Source organism: Ambystoma mexicanum, chromosome 5q (genome assembly GCF_040938575.1).
Source record: "Ambystoma mexicanum isolate Mex_15411 chromosome 5q, UKY_AmexF1_1, whole genome shotgun sequence".
Classification (NCBI taxonomy): Eukaryota; Metazoa; Chordata; class Amphibia; order Caudata; family Ambystomatidae; genus Ambystoma; species Ambystoma mexicanum.
In genome coordinates, this window is record NC_090933.1 from 998,969,248 (window position 1) to 998,995,648 (window position 26,401).

Sequence of the window (26,401 nt, forward strand, 5' to 3'; positions counted from 1 at the left end):
GAAGCGCCTGTCCGCAGGACACCAAGTGCACGGAGATTGGTTAGCGCATGCGCATTGATGTCCTACGGACAATGTTCGGGTTCTGAAGTAGTTAAAAGTGCGTCACACGTGAAACGAACATTTCAGGACACCGCGTGTGTTCTTAGAACAGTTTAAACTTGGTAGCGAACAGTAAGGACAGATATAGTGTTCTTCAGGACACGTATAATTTTGTTTATGTACGAACATTTCAGGACACCAATTGTGTTCTTAGAACAGTTTCAATTGGGTAGCGAACACTACGCACAGGTATAGTGTTCTTCAGGACACCTCCATTTTCGTTTACGTACGAACATTTCACGACACCAATAGCGTTCTTAGAACAGTTTGAACTTGCTAGCGAACAGTACCGGACAGGTATCGTGTTCTTTAGGACACTTTAATTTTTGTTTGTTTACGAACAATTCAGGACACCGCGTGTGTTCTTAGTACAGTTTCATGTTGCTAGCGAACACTACGAACAGTTGTACTGTTGTTCAGGACACATCATTTTCGTTTATTTACGAACATTTCAGGACAGCAATTTTGTTCTTAGGACAGTTTTAAGTTCATAGCGAACATTACGGACAGATATAGTGTGCTTTAGAACACTTTAATTTTTGTTTCTTTACAAACATTTCAGGACACCACGTGTGTTCTTAGAACAGTTTCAACTTGCTAGCGAACAGTACGAACAGGTGTGGTGTTCTTCAGGACACCTCCATTTTTGTTTATGTACGAACATTTCAGAACACTCGCACTGTCCGCGGACACTTTTATTGTTTTTTTTTTAAAAAAACGGAAACTATTCACAATACAATATAAAAATTAAACTTTATTTAACATATATTAATAATTTATGACAGAGAAGGTGAGGCAGAAACAGAAACAAAAACAGGAGAATTTGGGGTTTCAACATGATTGGTATTAGGTGAAGAAGGGATGGAAATCTCATCAAAACGTTTTGGATTATGGAGAGGGTTTGGGGATAATTGACTGGGATATGGTGAGGAGGGACAAGTACATGTGGGGCAATGGTATGACGTTTTTGTTTTAAAATGATCTTCAACAAAAGTTTTAAAATTATTAAAATTGGTCAACAATAAATCAATTTTTTCTTTTATGTTGTCAAGCGTGTTTTCCATAACAGCTTCTTCAGAGGTAGTTTCCATTTTGTTATGCTCTGTACAAAAAAAAATATATATGCTAAATTTATACACAATAATAATATTTAAATGGTTTATATTATAAATTGTTTTCCATTAGTTTCACTATCTTGTGAAATTTCTTCATGTGGGAAATTGTCCTCTAGCTATTCCAGAGTACTAGACATTTCTGTGAAAAAAAAAAAAGATAATATATTTTTTAATCTAATACAGAAAGTTTATAAATATATGAGTAAAATGAAGTACACTTACTATTTCTGGTAAGATAAGTCCTATGTATTCAGTGGGTCTGGTCTTCTTCTCAGTTCTGTTGTGTCTGTGAGGTAATTATGTTGGAAGCCAATTTATCTTCTTGTTGTATATTCCATTTCAGAACATATTGTATTTAAATGAATGGTTAGTGTGTTACATATATGGGTTACATTTCTTATGTATTACTATATATAATGTGTTTGTGTGCTGCTTTTTGAATGTGTTAAATGTTCCTATATTATGATATAACAATCAAACATACCCCACCACCCCCCCCACAGTTTTTAGGTAGTGGTACTGTTCTCCGAACATGTCCGCGAACATTAAATAAGTTCGCGGACATCAAGTTCATAAGAAGAGATCTAGTCAGTTCCATATGACATGTATATAAAGTCAAAGTCATTATTGTTAAGTTGTGCTACTAAAAAACTATGGAATTCAGTGAAAAAACTTTGTTAAAGGGACGTTATGGTTAAGTTGCGCTACTAAAAACCTATGAAATTCAGTGACAAAATCTTTGTTAAAGGGACGTTATGGTTAAGTTGCGCTACTAAAAACCTATGAAATTCAGTGAAAAAACTTTGTTAAAGGGACGTTATGGTTCCAAGTAAAACCGAATAACCCTTGAAATTCGCCAGTTATGGTAAGCTAAGCAACAATAACTCGCGCCACCACCGTGCACTGCTAAGACTAACACCCAGGACATCAAAGATGACATCACAAATGTCATTGATGACATCACTGATGACATCACATGTGTATGTACTTCTCATGAAATATGTGTAGAAGGGATTCTTATTATGTTGCGAAAAAAGTGTCAAGAATCATTGCAAGAAATATACCCTAATAAGTGCATTGAACGATGCATTGATATAAATAGCATCCTATTATGGGGTTCTATCTAGTATACTAAGCTACTCATACAGAAACATAACATTGTGTGCAGCGTACAAGATGAAGGTATGATATTCGTAATGTTAATATGTTGAATAATGAAATGATAATTGTTTTCTTAATAGAGTTTTGTGTACTGTGAAATATGTAATAAGTAGCTAATAAAACCCATGTATTACATAATTACTATAGACAAAACACAAAGACACAAGAACACATACCAATATGGGTATATACAGGGAAAGTGAAGTTAGCAAAAAAGCACAAGTAGTAGCAGAAACAATTCATAACTTAACTGATTAGTTTCATGCAAATAAATGATTGCTCTGTTTCAAAGCTGCTATTTACCCTATGTATATGTATCACTTGATGTGATTGGACCCACACACCAACTGCCATTTAAAAGTGTACTACAAATCTTTTCCATCAACTTTTTATTTTTACAAAATGTTACAGAGCTTCTGCAAATGCACATACACATTTCTTAGCTTTCACGAAAATGCTCCCAAAATCAACCATTTTTAACCATCCACCAATTTTATTCACTTTTTCCCTGCCACTCCATTATAAATATGAACCTTGCTTCCTAAAAGTATTTCACCATTATCACATATCCCCACTAACTTTCTTTTACAATTACAGGAAAGAAGCACATCACTGCAATCAACAACCGAAAAATGGGGGCGCTATTGAGCAGCCGTCGGATGCAGTCATAGTATTCCACTGCTCTGCCGGGGCTGCCTATATCCTGCAATATACTACTGTTCGAGGGAAGAAAACTGTGTGGAAACGATATCAGTGGAAAGGTGATTGCACCCACATCATTCTCTCAAGGTTCTGGGGAAAATCAGCACCGTTTTGGGCTGCCTGTACCATCTAAATACTCGTCTTAACTCTGATTGGAGTGGAGCCGTGAGGCCATGTGGGGGTGGAACGGCAATAGATCGCAGCGAGGGGAAGGACAACACTCATCACCGGAATGAGCCACTGGCCCTGCACCACAGCGGATGCCAGGTGGGACCCCCCCTCTCTGGACTCAACCTCCCTGCAGCGCTGTGGGGCCGTGGGGTTGCCCGAATGATGGAGAGCTGAGCTGAAGACACTGGCTGGACAGGCGCTGAGACACCGTGGCTCTAGGTGACTACACCGCTCTGCTCACAAGGTATATCAAGAGTCCAATTGCTGGAGCTCAGTACCGGTAGACTGCACTGATCACAGCTGGGCACCTGGAGTGCTAAAGAATGGACCTTCCCAGACAATGACGGCCGCCTCAGCATGGGAACACTTCCCCCCCTTCCCTAAGGTGGCACGGAGAGGGCTACATGGGAAAGGGCAAGGGAGAGGGTGACAGATGCTGGCATACATCATGAGTACATGACAATTGCAGGCCGCCTCATGAGATACACGATTGGGCCACAGGGGCACCATACAACTAAGTGGGATCCTGAAGAGGCCCAGAGTAGGAGTGAGCCCCCCAACGAGGCACTGGGTGTAACTCCTGCCAATCCTGTTCTATCCTGACTACCCAAAAGAAGTCCAGAAATCCCGACAGTCCTATGACTCTATTAAAAGAAAACTTGCATCTCTGAGCATCAATTACACACTCTTCTTCCCGGCCACCCTCAACCCTCAAACTGCACCACTATAACAAAGTCCATGTATTCCACAACCCACGAGAGGCCTAGGAATGGCTAGAGACACAGGTTTTATCCTCCCCATGCCTGAGAGATCACACACTGTGTAAAGAAAATGACCGAGATAATCCGGACCGAGGGCCAAGCCTCACACCACGCAAGGAAGATATGGAGAACAAATCGCCTCGAGGTGCAGGAAAGACCTGAGGATTAATGTCAGGACACAAGACACACAAAAGTCTGGACCTACTTTTGGGGAGAGACCCTACCTGCTTTCTTCCCCCCCTTTCCGTGGCCACAAAACACTTGGTTCGGCAGGATGGAATCTTAAGATGGGCAGCCCCAGACGGGGGTGAGGAGTAGTGGACTAGCCTCGGGGGAGCTCCCCAAATTGTTTTTCATGAGTTTATGGTTTTATAAGTTTGGGCGACAGGTGCTTCTAGTTGGGGGGAAGTACAGAGTGGGGGGCACAGTTAATAAACATGAGTGGTGAGAGGTACAGCCACCCAAGATTACAACCTGTGAAACAAGAGGCTATGGCATCCTTCACAACGAGAGCAGAAAGTGCAGGAAACATATCCTTTGGGCCTGGAACACCCGGACAGTTCTGGTTTATGTTACACAGTTGCATGGCAGCAGTGGATTTGAGGTTTTCGGGGGCCTTAGAGTGAACAACCAGAATACTGTGTTCTTCCTGGTTCAGGGTAGGGATGTCGCAATCCCCTAGCCTTGTCTGTATCCTGTTTCCTCCAGCTTATCTTGCAACCAGCATAGGATTACCATTCATTCACACATACTAATTAGCATCACAAACAGGGGTGGTAAATGATTGGTTACACAGCGATACAATGCTTCCACATATCTGTATGGAACTATCCGCTATGCACCCGATCTCACCCCTCCAGGCTCTATACGCTGACAATGGGAGGGTGTCGGGATTGCCACAAATGTAATTTCATGTTCGCCGCACCTGGAAGGATGCACATAGACACATCAGCTGGGGTCCTAAACAAACACTAGCCCAACCCCTATGGCACAACGCACACCTCCTGGAAAAACAGAGAATGGGATGTTTTGGGAATTGGAAAGACAGGGTATACATACATTAGCAGATACAGTCCATGAAGGGTGACTAGTAGAGTTTGACACCCTGAAAGAAAAATGTGCTTTGCAACACATGGAACACTTTAGACATACACAACCCGCTCACACCATGAATGCTCAATTCCTAAAACTAGCGGATATATCCCCCTACTCCCCCCTAGAATCTAATGTTCTCCCGGGCCGTATCCCCTCCAAGGTCACCTCCACGCTGTGCAAGGCTCTTAACTCTTTTGGTACCAAGGAACTCACTAGGCAGAAAGAAAAATGGGAAAGAGACCTGGGCAGGTTGGAATCGGAGGAATGGGTGGAAGCTCTGATGTTTCCCCGAGATATAGGCATTGATGCGAAATTGAGGTTGAACTCAGAATACTGCATCGATCTTACTACGATTGAACAATGTTAGCCAAGTGGGGAGGAACGGACGATGAACTTTGTCTTCGATGCAAGTGCAAAAAGGGTACTTTTTGCCACACAATTTGGGACTGCGACGTGTTGCAAACCTTCTGGGCGAAATGCACCAACAAGATTTCCAAGACCCTGGGGTCCCCAATTCCAATGGACCCGAAACTGATATTGCTAGGGATCTGGGGGGATGTGGACATCAACAAATACAAAAAAGTATTCCTTGCTGTCACACTTGGAGCGGGGAAACGACTGATTGCCGCAACCTGGAGCTTGGCAGAGACACTGTGCCTAAACCGATTGTCCAGCGAAGTAAACAGGTGTGCATCCAAGGATTGCCGTATTTGCAAAGCAAGTGGTTGCCCCAAAAAATTTCAGAAGATATCAGGGAAATGGATGGACGACTGACGAACACCTGCCTTCCTTTTACCCCCCTCCACCATCCCCACCTCGACGTCTGTGTAGTCTGGTGCTATCAGGAAATGCTTACGATTGTTGATATGCTTGATATATCATTTGACTTTGCTGCCTTTTATTCTTTATATGTACACTCATATTGTTTTGTGTGTATAAAACTCAAAAAAATAGTGTTATAAAAATAAGTGAAAATAAAACAACCGGAAAATGAATGCCCTTTGCGTCTGACAAAGTAAGTACATTAATGACCCAGGTAAATGTATGTAATTATAGCAGGACAGTCCCACTATATATATTAACCTAGACTTCTTTTTTCAAACCAACATTTTTTTCACTGTAGCACATTATATTTAGGGTTTCCTGTTTTAGGGGTTTATTTTTATTGACTTCCGGGGGTGTTTTTTCAGTGTTCTCAAAAATTGTAGGGCTCTGTGTTTATCAGTGTTTTCCCGTTAGCTCCCTTCAAAATATCATGGATAACAGTGTTTTCCAGTGTAAACACACAAATATTATTTTATTGTTTCATTACATGCATAAGTAGGATGAGGTCTCTCAGAGCAAGATGTTTTTAACTCTTTCTGGAGAATAAAGATGAATGTGTTAATCCAGTAATATCTAAAATAATTGTAAATAATGCAATACTTTTTCAGGGACTCTTTGCCCATCCTTGAGCCTTGTCTTCCCATGCAGACTTTGATTGTGAAAACAACCTGTCCACATTATAGAAACTTTTATTTTTAGCAGATAATACACAGTGTGCTCAAAGGATTTGCCCGGGAACACTAACTTTGGTGGAGATAAGAATTATTTTGGGTGCTCTACATTGCCACAGGAGCTTGGTAGGTGACAGTGACAACAACAATGTGGCCTAACGTGACCTTTGTGCATCGAAGCCTCAAATAGCTTTTATTTTAAAGTTGACACTGTGCAGCTCTCCTCCAGACAGATACACATACAGAGGGTCTGTGGCCACAAACAGATACTGAATAATACATGTTAAATCATTTGTTGTTAATACAAATATTTGTCAGTGGTCAAGGGCCAGTCCCCTCTCCAGCCACCCATTCCCCCCACACTTCCTCTCATCCATACTCATACTAAGGCACCACTGGGATGAGGGAAAATAGTGATTTTCATTTTAACTCCATAAGGCACTTTTTCTTCCGGGGGCGGGGTTTCCGGTGTTTATCGGATATCAATGAAAACAGGAAAGCCTAATTATATTCCACCATTCACCCTCCTACTATTCCCATTTACACACCACCATTGCAACACGCACTCTGTTCCTCAAAACAGCACAATCACTGCACAGATTCCACCACACCGCCACTGCCTTCCTCACTAACCCAACACCATCACACTTTCTGTACTGTTGTATTCACAAAATCTTCCCAACCACACCTAATATACCACCTCACAGTCATATAGCACTGTATTCATCTCTACAATCATACCCACACACCAATGAACCATACATACATATGCATTGCACACCTTTTCAATGCAACCTTTCTCTTTTCCCAACAGACACAACAAAATGCCTACTAAACAGCAACTACATTGAAAAGGAAGAAAAAGTAGCGCAGACAAGATTAAAAGTACACCACATAGTCATCCACCTCTAAAGCAATTAATAGAAAACATTAAAACAAAAGAGCTAGTAACCTCACTAAACAAAACTAAACTAGCCACACCTAAACAAAGTAAAGACCCTCTTGCAAAAAAAAAAAAAAAAATGATGTACAAAGAAAAGCAGACCTACTAACAATCAAAATCCTCTATCAACCAGTGTTAACATAGTCACGGTAAAGCAATCCCAAAAAATTATGTTACAACAAATGTTACATAGAGTTCTGCACAATCTTATAAAAACATCTGAAAAGTCACGATCTTCCTTTAAAAACTACTGCAGGAGAGTAATCCTGCAAGCTCGAAAATTGACAGCACTTTTCTTCTCAAGAGAAACTTGTTTAAATTGATTTTAAACAGAATGAAACCACTAACTAAATTAATAAATAAATTGTAACAACTACTTTTTAACATTCACAGTGTCAATATAGAGACCTTTTCAAAATTCAGTGATGGTAAATGGATTTACATAAGCAGCACAGAACCATACTTCAATCAAGAAGCTTATAAAGAAGATTTTAGAGCTGCTGCCTTTTCACCTACTGAGTGCCTGATCCTAGTCTTAACCTTTGCTCATGTTGCCTGCAATCCACGTTTAAAGAGTAAATATTAGCTTTTTTTGCTGCTTTTGCAGGTTGTTGTGAACTCTACCCAGCCTACCTGATCCCTGTTCCTGCTCCCCGACTCCTGATCTTGCCCCTGATTTGGACTGCTGCCCCATTTTCAAACACAGAGAGGGTGTAATCAACCCGTATCAGCTTGTTGCAGCATTTAGATTTGCGCCTTTTCACCAGAATACGAGCGTTCTGTTTAACGGATAACATCTCGGCATTGCGAGCCGCCAAGGGGCTCTTGCCGCATTCAGCTCGCTTCCTGGAGGAGGCGGAGCCAGCAGAAGCACGTGAACAACCACGTGATCCATCTCACCTTCAAAGGCCAGACTGAACCACCCTTGCGGCGTGAAGCCCGTCAGGAGTAAAGCCCAGAGACTGTTGTGCGGCTGTTTGGTGGCGATGGTGCAAGGCAGCTGAAATTAAAACAGAACCTGGCGAAGACAATCCTCACGAAACAAATAGGGTCCAGGCAAGAATTGACAGTGGAGACTGCGGGCTTATAGCCTTTGATCCACTGCAAGATACAACTGTCTGACAGATACATCCAGACAAGGGTCCTGTGAACGGAACCCAAGGAAACAACGACCAAATGATTCGGACAACAAAGCGCGGAAAAACCACTAACTTAACACCACTGCATATGAATCTTAGAGGAAAGGCAATGGAGACGCCTGAAACACAACACGCAATAATCAAATCAGGCGCCATTAACAGAGACACCACCCTAAGGAAATGTAAGCCCCAAACACCTGCATGGAAAGTGACACCAACAAATGTGGAGGAACAGAAATGAATTCAATAACCCACACACACAATGAAAATGAGGGAAATACAAGCAATTCTCCAACTTCAAACATGACAGAAGACACAACAGAAAACCCCCCGACCAAAGTGATAAGAAGCGTACTTGAAATAAACGCCAAGCCTGTACCAGGCTACTTAGCACTTGGGGAAATAGAGGCCATAAAGGTGGAACAAAAAAACTCCCACCAGCCCAAAAGACAAAACAAAAACAACTTTGGAGGATGAGACAAAGGGTAATGAGAAGACACCCAATTTACTGGCACTACAAGAACGAAGAGAAGACAAAGAAAGAAAAATTATAACACAACAAGAAAAAGCTGCCAAAGCTCAAAAGAAATGGCAGGCTCTGTATGAAAGTCGCAGACACTCCCAACAACTTGACCCAAAGAAAAATGAGAATACACATCCTAAAGCTGCAAGATTATCACTTGACATAACAGAAATCGAAAACCTAATGATGAACCATGAAAGAAGAAAAGAAGTCTTCGGAAATTCATCATTACCGACAAAGAAAACATATACAGATCCATGGATACAAAAGTCACAAGAAGGGAAAGTACCAACATCAAAAGAACAAGATTTCCATAGCAGAGATAAAAGAGCACAAAACCCAAACAATATGAATATAGAAGGAGAAAAAGCACAAATTCCAAACTTAGAAACAGCAGATAAATGCAGCTGCGACCTCCGCACGGACCACGAGCTAGCTTCAATACCAACTTCAATGCTAGACTTACAAAATATGCTGATAACAACTACAACGCAATCTTTATTACCGTACATGAAGCTACAAGAGGCACTAGTAGACTCAATAAAAGACCAAACAACACTCATGGCTTTGATACACTCCAAACAAAGTTATCTAGAGCAACGCATGAATAAAATATTGGAGCGACTAGACATCGAAGCACAAAATAGCCACTTATGGCCAAGCAGGCTATTTGACATTGCCCGTAGCGACAGAGCTGAAAAGACAGACCTCACTCACGCACTAATCAAAATGATGACAGAAACTAACCAAGTAAAATCAAAACAGATGCCTCATCCAAAATACCAAAGTCATAGTAATATGAAAAAAGCAAGAATGGGCTGAAAACAACGAACCCCCATATTTACTGGAAAAACATGAAGCAAATAGGAACCTTACTCCGGCAGAAATAAATCTTATTGACCTTACCGGAGAACCCTCCAAGGAAAGGAAGGTACACACCCATATAGACACAGACAAAGGAAAAGAGATTAACAAACCGATTGACGATGAGGGACTTACACCCCATTCAAAAGGGAAAGAGACGTATGAAATCTTCTCCAAAGGAAACAAGATCAATCAATAAACAGAAAAAGCAAAGGGGCTCACGAGCATTCTTGAGAAATCTAACAAATCCTCCAAAAGAATTATACCCCAAGATGAACAAAGCAACACAGCAGAATAAACAAAACAAACTCGAACCCAAAGCAAAAAAGAAAAACCCAAACAACCATGAAATAGACACAGAATTAGATGAACTAATCAACCTATCAACCTACACGGAGGACGAAATTGATCAATCTGAAGAAGCCCAAATCGAAATAGCAGAGGCATCATTGATTACGGTAGATGAATACAAAGGTGAGAAACCAGAAGAAGACCAAAACCTTGAAGAATCAGGATATGAAATGACACTCGATGAAATATCCAAAATAGAATGGGAAAACAACGATGAAACAGCATCGGATACGAATAACCATCCCTTACCCATAAGGGAGACCCAAAGCAGCCACGATGATGATAAAACAACCGATGGACAAACAGAAAAAATAATGAAACTGCCAACTTTTGTGCTTCCACAAAAACAGCAGACGGAAATAAAAGTCAAGAAAGTAAAATTATCAAGAATAACAACAAAAAATGAAAACCTAATCATGAACTACACAAATGTACTAAGATTGATACAAGCCATTCCTAACATGAAAGAAATTACAACTAAAGATATAAGAACAGTCGAATTCTGTGATGAAATAACATTGGACCAAGTGAAGATATTTTTTGATTCTGAAAAAACACTGAACAAAATAATAGACAATAAAAATATTTATAAGCAGCTAGGATTTGAAGTGACCCTGATCGAAGAAATAATTAACACAGAGAGGAGAAAAAAACAAAAAACAGTAAGCTGGAACCAGCCTGAAAAGAACCAAAGCAAGTACGAACTGGACGATGCCTATAGAAATACAGCACCAGAACACAAGAACGATGGTGACATGTCTGAGAGTAGAGCAAACGACAACAAAGATTATCAAAGTCATCATGACCTCTATAGAAAATATGGAATATGGAGGCAATCAGAGAACCTACTCATAAATACAGAAGATATACACAACCAAAGAAGATAACAATTAAAGGAAGAAAGTCTACATCCAACCAGGATCTGCTCATGGAACACGCGGGGACACAACCATTTACTCAATACAACAAATTCAAATCTCATAATGGCTGACATAATCTGCATCCAAGAGTCATGGATAACACAACAACCAATAGCAGATGGATACACTATACTAATGAACCCTGCAATCCAAAAGCAAAAAGGCAGACAGTCTGCCGGACTCCTAACTTTAATCAAAAACGGACAAAACATTGACATACTAGAACACGACAATTTAAACCCATGGACTCAAATTACCATACTTAAGCAACGGTCGGACAATAAAGAGAAAGAACCCACTACTAAGGATCACAAGAAGGAATGCTTATGGGCCCTAATGAACCTATATTGGAACCCAGCAGGAATAACGGACGAGAAATGTATAGACACAGTAACATCAGCAATAGATAACACCAAAGGTAAATACAACGAGATAGAATTTATATTATGCAGCGATTTAAACATCCATATATTCAATGCAAAAGGAGAAGAAATAGAAAAATCTAACCTATCACCCCGAGCCAAATGCTGGACTAAAGAATTATATTGCAGAAATATTAGGAGATCTGACAGTATCGGCACAACCACTGGAAAACAAAAGGAAACCTTTTGAGGCAAATCCACCGCCATAATTGATTACAAAATACATGACCAAAAATGTACACAAAGATTTGCGGGAATCAAGAAATATCAAAACGGAAGAAAGTGATCATTACATACTGGAAAGAATGCTGAATACTAGAAAAATGGTGAAAGATAAAGCTGATTCAACAAAAATCGAAATAAATATCAGCAACAACAGATTAAGAATTGGGAGGAAAAGAATGGAAGAATTGCCAAAAATAATGACCAACTCAACACTAGGTGATCTAGAAAAGATCAACTATGGATGGTTATTGTTACTTTACAGATGCAATAATACACAGAATGGAAAATCAACAGCTAAAAACCACATCCACGAATACAACAACAATATAATGAACAAGAAAAGAGAATTGAGAACAAAAATAAAATTACAAATGAAACAAAACTTACCGGATAAATATAAAGAAATCAAAACAGCAAAACAACATTACAGAAATTGGCGAAAGAACAACAAAGCATTGATATTACAAGAGGATGCAGAAAAGATGCTGCTGACACTAAAGAACAGAATCACAAAACAACTATGGGCGTTACTACACGACGAAACCCACACACAAAACAGCATGGTAACTGATGTACCAGAAGCAAGTTGGACCGAATATTTCACAGAGATCTACGGGGGCAAATATCCAACGAAAGAAGCAAACAATATACAGCAACACATATGTCAATGGGAATGGGACCATGAAGATCTAAAAAGGGCGATTAATACTCTAAACGCTTCCAGAGCCCCAGGCCCGGACGGCCTGTCCAACATGATAATCAAGCAGAATGCAGCAGTATGGACAGAAATATGCGAAAGAATCTTCCAAATGATACAAAACACTAAAACAATTCCAATTACATTGAAGCAAGTCACCATCGTACCCATATATAAGCAGGGCGACACAAAAGATCCATGAAACTACCGACCGCTGGCGCTCCTAGACCCTTTGGGCAAAATTTTTGCTAAAATATTACTTGATAAACTAGACAGATGGGCAAAAAAAAGAAAAAAAATATGCTACAAGACAAACTGGCTTCATTAAAACACTGGGCACCAATATCAACTTATTTCTACTTAACATATTAAAGCATGAAGCCATAAGAAACAAAATCCAAATGTATGCCGCTTTTGTCGACTTACGGCTAGCATTTGACTCTGTCAACAGAGACATTCTATGGGACAAACTGACCGCTTGAAGTGTCCAACAGATATCATCGAACCGATCAAACTCTTATACGCGGACACCAGCGTTAGAATCAGATTATCAAAAGAAGGGGCACTCACGGATCAAATCAGAACATGGAATGGACTAAAACAAGGATGCCCATTGGCTGCCAATTTATTTCATCTCTATATGGCAGATCTCGAACGAAACATCTATACACCTCAAACGAACCCCCCAAAAATCAATAACACAGCGATACCTTGCATTATATATGCTGACTCCTGGCTAAAACTCTGAGAGGCTTACAGATTGCACTTGAAAAATTTGAAATATACATGACAAAGAACAAACTGCAAATAAATACAAAAAAACAAAAATCATGACTCTAAAAAAAGAAAACAATATCAATCATCAGCTCGCCTCCTTTTATATAGGCAAGGAAAAAATGGAAACAGTAAAAACCATAAAATATCTTGGAATATGGATATCCCAATCAACAACAGAAGAAGAATGGGCAGCACATCTTAAAGAAAAAACCTTGTCCCTAGCCCGACAAGCAAAAACAATACATCGAAAGTAGGGAAAATTCTCCATGACCCCAGTAGCTAAATTTTACAAACAAAAAGTCACTGCCATCTTAACATATGGAGCAGAAAGCATGATAAACATCAACAATGACATCTGGGATAAACCAGAAGGGAGCTTCTGGAAAAAAGTGCTAAATTTGCCACCTTCATTACCTACCATACGAATCCGAGCTGAATTTGCACTTCAATCGCTTGAGTCCATTGTTTTATGGAAACAACTTGACTTATACAGGAAAATAATGACTAAAACCAACACCCCACCTTTGGAAATATTCAGAACAGAAAACAGCTGCAACTGCGATCATGTCTTGGAAAAATGGAAAACAGCGACAGAAGTGAAAAGAAAAGAGCAAGAAATATCGATGGAAATGCTAACAGAGAGACCAGAAAAAGCGAAAACAAAATTAAAAGAAAACGATTGGATGAAAACCAACCGAGAGAAAAACAAATACCGGCACAACATACAAAATCCATCTGACAACAGAAGACTCAATCAACTCCCTTCATACTTACAAATATTTCCATCGTCTAAAACAAGAGACACATTTATGAGATGGCGGCTAAATATCCTCCCGACCCGAGAAATAATGGCAGCCAGAAAACAAATACCCGAATGCAAACTATACTGCCGATTTTACAAGAACCCTCAGATGACCGAGAGCCTTCATCATATAATTATGATATGCCCGGCACTGAATGAAAAACGACAACAATCGAGAGAATGATTCATGAACACACAAACTGTTCTAACACCAGAAGATCGTTGGGCAAGAATGCTCTCTGGAAACGAAAAAAAACTAGTATTCGCACTGACATCGTTCTGGAACAACATCATGTATGATAAAGGAACAGCGTAAAATATAAGCACGCGGGATCAAAACAAGAAGAATGAACAAGAATAAGGACAACATTTCATTGGCCTACACTCTGCAATTTGAGCAATAAACACAATGAAAGCCAGATGAAAGGTTTAAAGCGCAAACCAAACATAAAATTTTTTTTTAAAAAATAAATAAATAAATAAATAAATAAATAAAGAAGAACAACACAAAATAATTGCCATAGACAATAGTGGTTGATGGTGGAACAAAGCATTATGACAAAAGAAACTCCTATAGGAAAAAATTCCCCAACAAACTTTGAATCAAATCCTCCTTTCACCCAAACGAAACATGCAGTGTACAAATGGACATGAAGCTCAATGTGTAATGTACGCCAACAATACTTTAAATCTTTACAACAATTCCTCATTATGTGAAACTAAAAGAAAGAAGTAAAATAAAAACTTTACAAACCATAGACTTCTGCCCAATGTGCAGCCACACTCGTCTGCAAGGACATTCATTAGCCTGCATGTTAGGAACTGCTTGCAAAAGTACTTTCCACCACATACCAATGGTAGAGACACACCATTCTACTGTACAGAATCTTGTGCATCAAATATACTGTGCAAAAAGTCCTACTCCAGAACTGCAACATTTAAATAACATTCTCATACATGGAACAGCCAAAGAACTCAACAAATAGAGCATGAATGTTACATGAATGTTACATACAGAATTCCACCATAGTTTAAAATTTACATTTTTTAGATCTTTGCTCCCATGAAATAGGACTGTAAAGGAGAAAACTAGCTCCATGTGAAAAATGTGCTCCACTGTTTCCCACACCTTCTTCCAAAAACCTTCAACATGAATATATTCAAAGATGATGGGCCTCATTACACGGTAGGCGGTAAGGGTTTACCGGTACTGGTATTTTACCGGTACCGGTAAATCCTTACCGCCTTACTACGAGGCTCCTTTCCGGGTTGGGGAATTTAACGCCTGCTTTTTGCAGGCGTTAAAAACCAACCCACAAAGGGACCCAGGGAGCTAATTACGGTACCGCAATTTGCGGTGCCGTAATTAGCGCCTTCCCCATTCCCATTATGCCCTATGGGGCAAAAATGGGAATGGGGAAGGGCAATGGTGGAAGGGGGAATTACCGCCCCGCCAACCTTGGAATGGGGCGGTAATTCCTCTTTCCACCAAGGCGGTGCCGGTATTTAACCGGCATGAACCATGGCGCTAATTGTGCCATGGTTCTCCGCCTACCGTGTAATGAGGCCCGATGTGTTTGAAGTTTCCCTGAATACAGAGGTAACTCCAACATTTGTCGTCTCAGGAAAAACCTCCCTTGAAAAGCATTAATGGAGTGATGTAGGCCCTGTGATGGAAGAAACACATTGTTTGAAGTAGGCTTCGTGAGACAATCACCTTGGAAATATGAGTCCCCACATAGGGCGAAAGCCTTTGGGGATAATTTAGAAAGCAGTCTTGGTTCCAAGCCTCTAGACATTTATGTAGAACTCCATCAGTTGATGAAGATGAACTAGCTTTATACAACATAGCTGCTGTGACATTGGGGTTGAATAGATGAAGTAGTCTTTGAGCTGAATAATTGTTTGCATTACAAAGAAGCGCATTATCATTTTCCATAATAGCATCAAATAAACTAGCATATTATTGTAGAAAAGACATTGGCACATGAAATTTGGTTATTACCTCATCAAAAGTAAGGGGAACACCATGAACGAACAGCTGTTGCACAAATTTAATGCCATGAGATAGCCATGGTCTCCAGCATACCGTACTTTTGTTAATTTTTATTAGGGGGTTCATCCAAATATATGGTGATATATATTTGGATCTTTTTGAACTTAGTGAAAACAAGTATAATCGGAGGTAAATAATAGAAACATTAATACTAGTACTATTGAAGCACTTATTATTATTGTTGATATATGGCCAGTCCCTAACAATATGTGGGGAGCCCATTGCTTTCTCTATAAAATATCGGTTGGCCACATTAGGATTCGTCCGGATAAACCGCAACTGAGCTTGTTGCAAAATAAAGGCTGAGTGGTATTTTTTACAGTCCTGGAAACCTACACCTCCTTCCGTTCTGTGATTCTTAAGTTTGCATAGTGATATTCTTCATTTCTTTCTCTCCCAGATAAATTTAAGGATACAAGAGTCTAATGACTTAAAAAAAGAAGCTGGGATATGGGTTGGGAGCATATATGAATAATAGAGAATGATAGGTGAAGTGATCATTTTAACAGCTTCAATTCTGCCTTACCAAGATAAGAAAAGGGGGGGACCTTGTATTTGTGAATTCTTTCACCGTAGTTAGAATATTGGCTGTATTTTGTTTAATAAAAATTCCGATAATTGAGGGTGTTATGTGGAAACCTAACTACTTGGTACCTGCTGGGACCCATTTCATTCCAGACCTTAAAAAGTGATGCTTGGTGCAATGTTGTTAAGTAGTAGAATCTCTGATTTATCAGTGTTGAGTTTATAGCCTGATAACAGAGAGAATTGCGCAATGATACGAGTCAGATGTTGTAGGCAAGTGTCTGATATATTTGTCATCTGCATAGGCTGCTGTTTTATTTTTAATACCTTTGTATTGAATATCACATATTTTGTCATCTTGTCTTATTGCTTCCAGGAAGGGTTCTATTGCCAAAAATTAACACAAGTGGAGAAAGAGGACCATCCATGGCAAGTACCTCTATAGAGAGGATACAAGGGAGATAGCTGATTATTTATGAACACTGATGTATTGGGAATAGAGTACTTTAATCATGGATATAAATGGATTAGGAATACCATGCCAAGTAAGAGCTTCAACCATGAAACCCCAGTCTACTCTGTCAAAAGCTTTTTCATCATCAGGTGCTATTGCCACATATGGATTTGGGGAGTTTTGAATGATGAATGATGTTAAGAATATTGCTAAGTATTGGCTGAGTATAGTCTACCTTTGACATAGCCCACCTGATTATTTTTAATTAAGTTTGGAAGAAAGGGAACACGTCTGTTGGCTAGGATTTTGGCAAAAAATTCACGTTCAGTATTAATTAAAGATATGGGCATATAATTTTGAACCAATTAAGGGTCTTTGTTGGGTTTGGGAATACAATAAGCATAGCTTCAGCGAAAGATCCAACAGCTTTCTCATGCACAATAAAGGAGGTATAAAGTTCATCCAGAATATCTTTAAAATGAGCAAAATAATCAATTGAAAAATCATCTGGACCTGGAACTTTTCCCTTGTTAAGATCATTAATATGTACCTCATTCGAGGATATAGAAGAATCTAGAGAATGTAGGTTGGAATGTGCATAGGAATTATGATGTTTATGCTTAAGGAAATCAGTAACATTAGTATAATTGGGCAATGCTTCAGAGGAGTATAACTTTTGATAAACGTTCGAGAAAACTTGCAGAATGTACTTATCTTTCATGACTCTATTACCATCATGATCTTTAATAACAGTAATTTTTGCTTTGTCTTTTTTTGTTTTAAGATATGACACTAACGAGTTCTCGGTTGTGTTAGAAAACTGATAAATCTTGGCCTTATACTATAAAAGATTTGCACAGGAGTATTCAGGCACTAAGTTGTTATATTGTATTTAAAGTTTAATAATCTTTTGAAGAGTAGGGGCGGAATTAGTCTGAATGTGTTCTAGTTGTACGGATTTGATAAGTTTAAGAATATCTTCTGAGTTTTTTCTTTCTGGTGGCAGTGTATGATGTAATATGACCTCTTAATATTGTTTTATAGCAATCCCAGTTATTGTGTATAGATGTATCAGCTGAGGGGTGTTCAGCAAAAAAGTGAATATTTTGTTGATGGATACATTTCACAAATTGCTCATATTTCAAAAGAGCTGAGTTGAATATCCATCTGTTATGATGATGTGCATTGGATAATTTGATGTGAACAGAAGCATGATCAGACAACGTAATACTCTCTATTTTGGCATCTAATAGATGATTAGTCTGGGATTTAGATACAAAGACATACTCAATTCTCTAAAAGGAGTTATGGGGAGGTGAATAAAAGGTATAATCCAGATCTGATGGATGGGTCATATGCCACGTTTCAATTTAGACCTAATTCAGAGACACCATTTATGAATTGTATATGGGATTTAGAAGATTTAAAACACACTTTGGACTTTTTATCAAGGATAGGATTTATAACCTCATTGCATTCACCACTTATTACAGTGGGATTTAAGAATGTGGTTCCATAAACATTTAAAATAGAATATTCTGTGGAATCAATAAGGAGTTTGACTATAATCCATCTTCCCACATCATCAGATTCTGTAGATAAGACTTTGCATTGGAGATGTGTATTAATTAGAATAATAACCCTATTATTCTTCCCATCTGCTGCACTTGAGAACACTTGACCTACCCATAAACATTTCAATTTGTTAGCTTCTGCTTGCGAGAGGTGGGATTCCTCTAGACATGCAATAGATGGCTTAGCTATGTTAAGGTGTGATAGGATTTTCTGCCATTTAACCGGATTATGAAGTACTTTGCCGTTCCATGTGGCAATATTAAGTGGATGATGGTAACAGCAGTAAAACAAAATTGTAGTTTGCAATAAAGCAATGGTAATATGAAACATAAATGGGATAGAAACACAAGGAAAAAGGAATGACAACAAAGAAGAACATGGAATTTTGCAATTTCCAAACAGGTACAGAACCGAGTAGTGGCTAGCTGGAAACATCCACTCCAATCCATGTTCATAAAGAAGTCAATAAGTGGTAGGGGTGGAGAACCATATTCAGGCGGGTCCGTCCCTCACCACATCCCGGCGAGAAGATTATATTAAGGAAAACAAGTAGTGCATATGTTTACTTTATATAGGTGGTGGTCTGGTGTGTCCACCTCATCTCTTCTTTGGCTCTGGATAGATTTGTGCAAGTCACTTGTTTTTGAAAGGTATATGTATGACTATTGAGGGTGACCTTTAGGGATGCTGGGTGGATAATCCCACATCTGACATTGAGTTGCCTTAACGCAGGCCTAAACGCCAATAACTCCTTTCTTCTCACTGCTGTGGCGTTGGAAACATCTTGAGTTATGAAGATGCTAGTACCTTCCCACGTGAGTGACTTTTTCTCTTTTGCTTTGTCCATAATGAGTATGACATCTGTATAATCAAGCACTGCAAGTATTAGAGTTCTTGCAACTTTCCAAGATGGCATTTTAGGCCCAACCCGATGGGCTCTTTTGATATTAAGCTGCATAGATGTGGGAAGAGCCAGAAGTAGAGGAATCATGTGGTAAAGAAATTAAGTATGATTGTCTTTTTCAATGGTTTCTGGAAGGCTACAATTTGTATATTGTTCCTCCTATTTCCATTTTCTAAATTTTCTGCATGTTTCTGTAGATAGGTAACTGCATTTTCAAGCAACATCACCTTTCCTGCAACATCTTCGGTATTGCTGACCCTTCTTTCCACCTCATTGATACTTGTTTCAAAGGAGGAGGATTTGTCATCCAGCAATTGTAATTTGGCCGTTGTAGCTTCCATGAATGGTTTAAGTGATTTGATTTAATCCAAAATGGCTTGCATGACTGGATCTTGCATGTCGTCCTTTGACAATGGAGATTCACCTTTTAGCTTTTTGGGAGCATTACTGGCAGACGTTGATGGCACATCCATGGTAAGTCCTTTCTTTGAGGTCATGCCGAGACTGTAGTCGACATGCCAAGTATATATGAAATCTCTGCTTTGAGGCAAATCAATAATAAGAAACACACCTCCCAAAAACTGAGACAAAGGGGATCACTTTTTGGAGCAAAATTCCTTTTTAAATATTTTATTCATGAGCAAATTAATATGGTAGTCAGCAGCTGTATAACCTCGTTCTGTGTGAGTTTTCACATGTGCCATTACAATGGGGAAGCTGTGTTAGTTAATTCCATTCCAGACATCTAAGTAGACAGGAAGCCACATTTCTTCACTGGAAATATTTTGTAAAAGACATAGGACTTTCAATAGTGTTTAAAAAATTGCAGATATGAATCCATTTTAAAGTGAAATTAGTCAAGAAACGCTTATTTTCTTTAATTTTAGTTGGTTGTAGTCAGCTATAAATTATACATAAGAATATTTGAAAAAAAAACAATGTCTTGGCAAGGATAAGCTTTAAAAAGTGCTTACTTATAGTGTTGTACCTTTAATTCAGATATTGTGCCTTTGTTGTAGACGAAACACACTCCCTCACGTTCACCCAAGTATCTGCAATGCGTCAGCCGTCCAGCTAACTGAACACATCAGGTGTTTTACGATGCGACCTCGCTGCTGCAGGCCGAGCCTCAGGAGATGCATAGATGATTGCATCTTCCTGGCAGAGAGCTCGTACGGACTTGCCGTGCTACAGAATCTTCTTGTTGATTAATGGAGAGATGAACTGGTACGTTTATAGGGCCATTATTTGTTAGTAAACGGCACAAGTAATTAAGTATAATTACGCCCGGATGGGAGCTCGGAATCAGTAGTTTTTAATATAGATAAAGCCACATCTGACTTTGTATACATACACGACACTATTCTCTGTCTTATTTAACACTTGTTATCTTATCTGAAATCAGTCATGTGACAAAAGCAGAGATAAAAGAGACTACAATCTTAATGCAACGTTTAAAGATAACTGAAATAAAAATGTCTTACTATGGAAAGGGGGACTACTATACAAACACAAATATTACAAATCATCTATAATCAATATCCTAAAACATTAAACTATATAGCAAATACATGAGATGCACACAAGTTAAGACAGTTCTTCTAAAAAGTCTAAACATTTCTCATAAATCTAATCAGGTGATAGATACAATTCCTATTGTTGCCTTCCATTGAGGTGTTCCACAACACATCAATACACTCAACAGGGTGCACATTGTTATAGGATGGCCTGCGACCTTATAGCACACAAACTTTGGCATTTCTTCATGATGTGTCACAAGATTCAATTTCTAATTCACTGCACAAACTACACAGGCGATTTTGGCATTCAATTCCAATTTCGACTCCCTTAATTTCAAGCACTCTAGTGGCATTACATTTAAAAAGCAAATATTGCCTAATTAAATTACCATTTGGGTAGGCATCAATGTACATGGGGATCTGGGCGTGTTCCATCCAATACCGTAAGTAGGGATGACTATTTACGGTTGAGGCTTGTTGAACCAAATCTGTCTCTTTGATATAGTCAGCAAGGAGATATCTAATTCTTTACTTTTGAAACAAATGTGTATCTTCATTGTTGCTTTCAGCTATTTCAACCACCCACTTTCAATAGCAGGTCACCAGCATCCCCATGATCCCCAATCAGTCAAAACTTTCAATTTTACGTGCAACCGCTAAAACTCTACCATAAGCATATGATTATCAAGACAGAGTAATTATGCATAACACATAAATGCTTTTTTTTCTAGCACGGCCAACACACTAGTGTGCTCAAATCCTAAATATATATATTCAATTGGAAGGGACCTAGGCATCCTAAAGAGCATTCATAAAATATTTCCTTCTAGTGATTTCAGCTGGTGCTGGTACTTTTCACCCCACACCTCAACTCCATACAACATGTCTATAACAGCATAATGGTTTTAATAGAGCAACCTTGCTGATGAATTTACATAATATGTGGGCTATTCTCATACAGCTGTCATGTGTTTCATTCCAATGTACGGCCAAGTTAGCTTATCGTCAACCACGATATCCAAATACTTGTAGATTGAGATCGTGTCTATGGACTGTCTACTGACAGTTCTGAAGTCATTAACTAGGAGACATAGACTCTCCCTAATATTAAATCAATATCCTCAGTAGTCTTAATGGAAGTAAACTCAGCAAGAGGAAACGTAATGCACCCCTAAAGCATGATCGACGATTTTCCCAGCCATTAAGGCTTTTCAGAAGTTCATGTCTAGTATGGATTCTGTATACTGTAATATTGGGAACCTCAAGAAAACACTGACTGATGAAAAGCAAACCTAACTATGCCTGATATGTGACAGACACTACTGGTCAGACATGTAATCTTAATGTTCCCCACTTCAACTTTTTATCAAATGGCTGAACGGCTGAGTTTGTCTTACCCAGATACAAATCTGGAGCCTGAGGTTTAAACATTTATCTTTGCAATAGGTGAATTAATCTGCTGAGATATATTTCTTCAGAGTTTAATCTGCTGTCTTACTTGGATTCTCAGATGCAGAAGACATAATTTCCACTTGCTGCCTCCCACCTGCTCAGCCTTAACAAACTCATCCATTTTCCCTATCATTTCTCTGCCTTCCTGAAGCCTTCTAAGTTACTTTGTGTATAGTTTTCATTTTCTCGAGAATCAGCTCGAACCTACGCAGACTCTCCATTACTTTCTTGAAAGTTTATGGTTCTTAAAGGAGATTTGGGCAGATTTGGATTGGAAGAAAAATCCACGGAAGCCAGAGGAACACTTTTGCAATACTCGGTCCATGCTAATAAGTGAGCAGTTAATAGAACATTTATTGTAATCTGTATGAACCCAAAATCCTCAATGAAGACGCAAGAGTGATCATAGGTATTCTCACTCTGCTATTCCAATACTTGAGAAGTCGTAGAATATTTTTCTCTAAACACAATTCTTTTCACAATCATTTAGTTTTTCATCCAGACCCACATGCATTCGCCTCCCCTGGGTAAGGTCCCAAACTCATGAGGGGACACAAACATAGTAAATATGTAAATATGTTGAAGGTAATTTGTCCTTTTCTTTTGTGGATTTGACCACCAATTGGCAGTGGTCTTTGCGAAACCTATCTGGTTTTTTGTAGTGCATTATAATTGTAAGAAAGATACAAATAAAGGAGTGAGCGAAACACATTTGGTTTCATCATTGTAGTAGTAAACATTGTTATAGGTTACAATTTCTTTATGGTTCACTAGTCATATAGCAGAAGATTCCATTTGTTTTGTTGATAGTTATGTTACCAGAAGCAGATCCATGGCTAACTGGGCAACCTTTCCTTTTAGTTTAATGAAAGAATCAGTTGGCAACATACAATCAATGTACAGAAATGTAGCGCATGACAGAGACAAAACTCACAAATGCTTGGAATCTGATTCAGACTCAATACTCAAAATGTGCTGTTATTTAAATCAACATAGGTACTTGAAGCTAGGCTGTTCTACTGCGATAAAACAAGATGCAAAGCAATGTATAACGTGAAATAGAAAGAGTCTTCATAGAATGACTTCAATAAAGGTTTGTGGAGCACTGATAAAAATGGCAATTAACAAATAGTAAATAATTGATTATTGACAATTAATGAACCTAATAAACTCGAGTAAATGAACTTGGCTGAGGAAATGTATTGAGTTCACAGGGACCCCGTAGGTAGTCATCAACAAATCATGAAGATATCTAGGAACATCTGTATACATTTTGCCCATTTTCAGAATAAGGAAAGTATACTTACAATAGACAAGAAACATGGACAGGTGTCAGTCTGTAGACTCTTGGCACTTAAAGAAATGATCCCAATTACAAATAGTAAGCGCTGGGCACTTCGAAGTTGTATAGATTATTTAAAGGCAGTAGGAATCACAGCGTATTTCAAAGATTCTGCTAAACTCAAGATTACATTCACAACAGAATCTATAATAGTGTTTGGTCAATCGGAAGGCAAATTACATTAAGGAATATTTTAACTAAGGTTGAAAGGATGATGAGGAAGTGAGAGAGAGAAGAGAGAGACAGAGAGGCAGAGTGGGAGAGAGAGAGAGAGAGAGAGAGAGAGAGAGAAGAAATATGGCAATGCAAAATGTTTGTGAAAACAAAGGGAAGTGATTGTTGATTTTATCAGGAACTGATAAGGAGAAAAAAAGAAATGTCAAATTTACAGAACAACAACTTGTGACCTCTCCAAGATGGTGGGAACTATTTACGAGGCTGGCATTAGGTTGAGTTTGCATTGTATAGTCAACTTTTAATTGAATACAAGTGTCTTTTCTTGCTTGAATGAAATACATTGATTCACAATATGATTATCAATAAATACTCGTACATTGAAAAATATAAGCTGGAATATAAACGGATGAAATGGGAGGGGGGAAAGAGAACACGTCTTTGCACATCGGGAAAAAATGTGTTTATCTTGAAACGGACTCATCTTCCGACCAATGTCAGAAGGCTGACGATGTCATTCTCAAAATTGGATATTACTGTCTAGGGCATTGCATCAAGCAGTGCTAGTCAGGGAGGTAGGATTTTTGATTCCCAATCATAGCAGGTTTATCAAGGTCAAATCCAGGGGAGATATTCAGGGTATATGCGCATTGTCAGGCATACCGAAAACAGACAAGGAAAATGTAATGCTGGAATATGTGTCTAGCCCAAACTCTGACAACCCTACTTGTTGTTGCAGCTTCTGTTTGCATTATTATAATTGGGAGGACCATTTGTTATAACTAAAGAATATAACATTTTTCAGTAGCATATGGCTAAAGCTGTAAATAAAAGTGAGACATGCAACCCAAAATTTGGCCAGCAATACTGGATTTTCAATGGGAGATGCATGCATCAGACACCTGGCAACATGTATACTCCATGTGTTCTGTGTCATGGAGCTGCCCATTCACTGAATGACACGTGTGACAGGAGAAGCCTTTTTTTTCCTTTTCCTTGAGCACCTGTCTGTATGAACACGATAGGATAGCTGTAGACTGCAGTGATGCCAATACACACAAGTGCAACAAAAGCATTTGTTCTGCCAAAATTGGTGGAAGATATTTAAGCACACCCCAAATCAGCTTTGGGTCTGGCAATACTATGCCGAGATTCTTGCATCACCTGCCATTTATTCCCATCCCATTACATGGCCAAAGAGTTGCATCGTAAAGTAGTTATTAGCTTCAACTTCCAGGTGTGTTAATGATAGGCATTTCATTGAAATAACAAATAGTGTGGTCCTGTGTTAGGCGTGTCCGTGAAATGCTCTGCGCTCACATCATATTCCATGTGGTGTCAACATTCCCCAGGGTGCATATCATTTGACATGTTTCGTCTTCAGATGACAAAGTACTCAGTGTGCATTGCCAGGGGTGTTCAGGAAATGCTCAGGTACGCAACACACTGGCAGACATTACCAACATAGTCCCAGTAAATCACCCATTGGTAATCTCAATGGCAGGGATCGCTATTTAATACCCATGCACTGTGTTTATCTGAGTGACACAATTCTATGGAAAAGCCAGATACTCAACCGGATAATGTGAATTGCCAACAATATGCCCAGCTACCTGCCACATTGTCAATGATTCCCTTCAAATGTCCATGTAATTGCCCTAATGTCAGATGTTGGTAGCAACTGATTAGCATCTCAAACCATAAAATAAAAAGACACTCACCCCTTTGCCGAGTTTCCCATCAAAAGCATCACAATCAAATGACCAAGAACTTGCTCACATCATGCACACAGGTAATTGCCACATTTACAAGGGTTTCCTTAAACTGTCAAAGAACTTGCGCTTTTGCCATTACCTACCAAAGGACTTGACTGATTGTCATTGTACCTTTTTCCAAAAAATGCCATCAATTACTCAAGAGCCTGATCCATCACAATGGCGTGCTATCAAATGTCCAGGAAAACACCCGTCATCCAACCAGTACCAAAGTACTTGGCTGAATACAATCAGATGTCGAGATTCTTGACCCATTGCCAACGATTGTCATCAAATTCACAGGAGCATGCCTTTTTAATTCAAGGTATATCTTTAATTGATTGATTTTGTCCTCAAGGATTGCCATCAAGTCCAAAGCTAC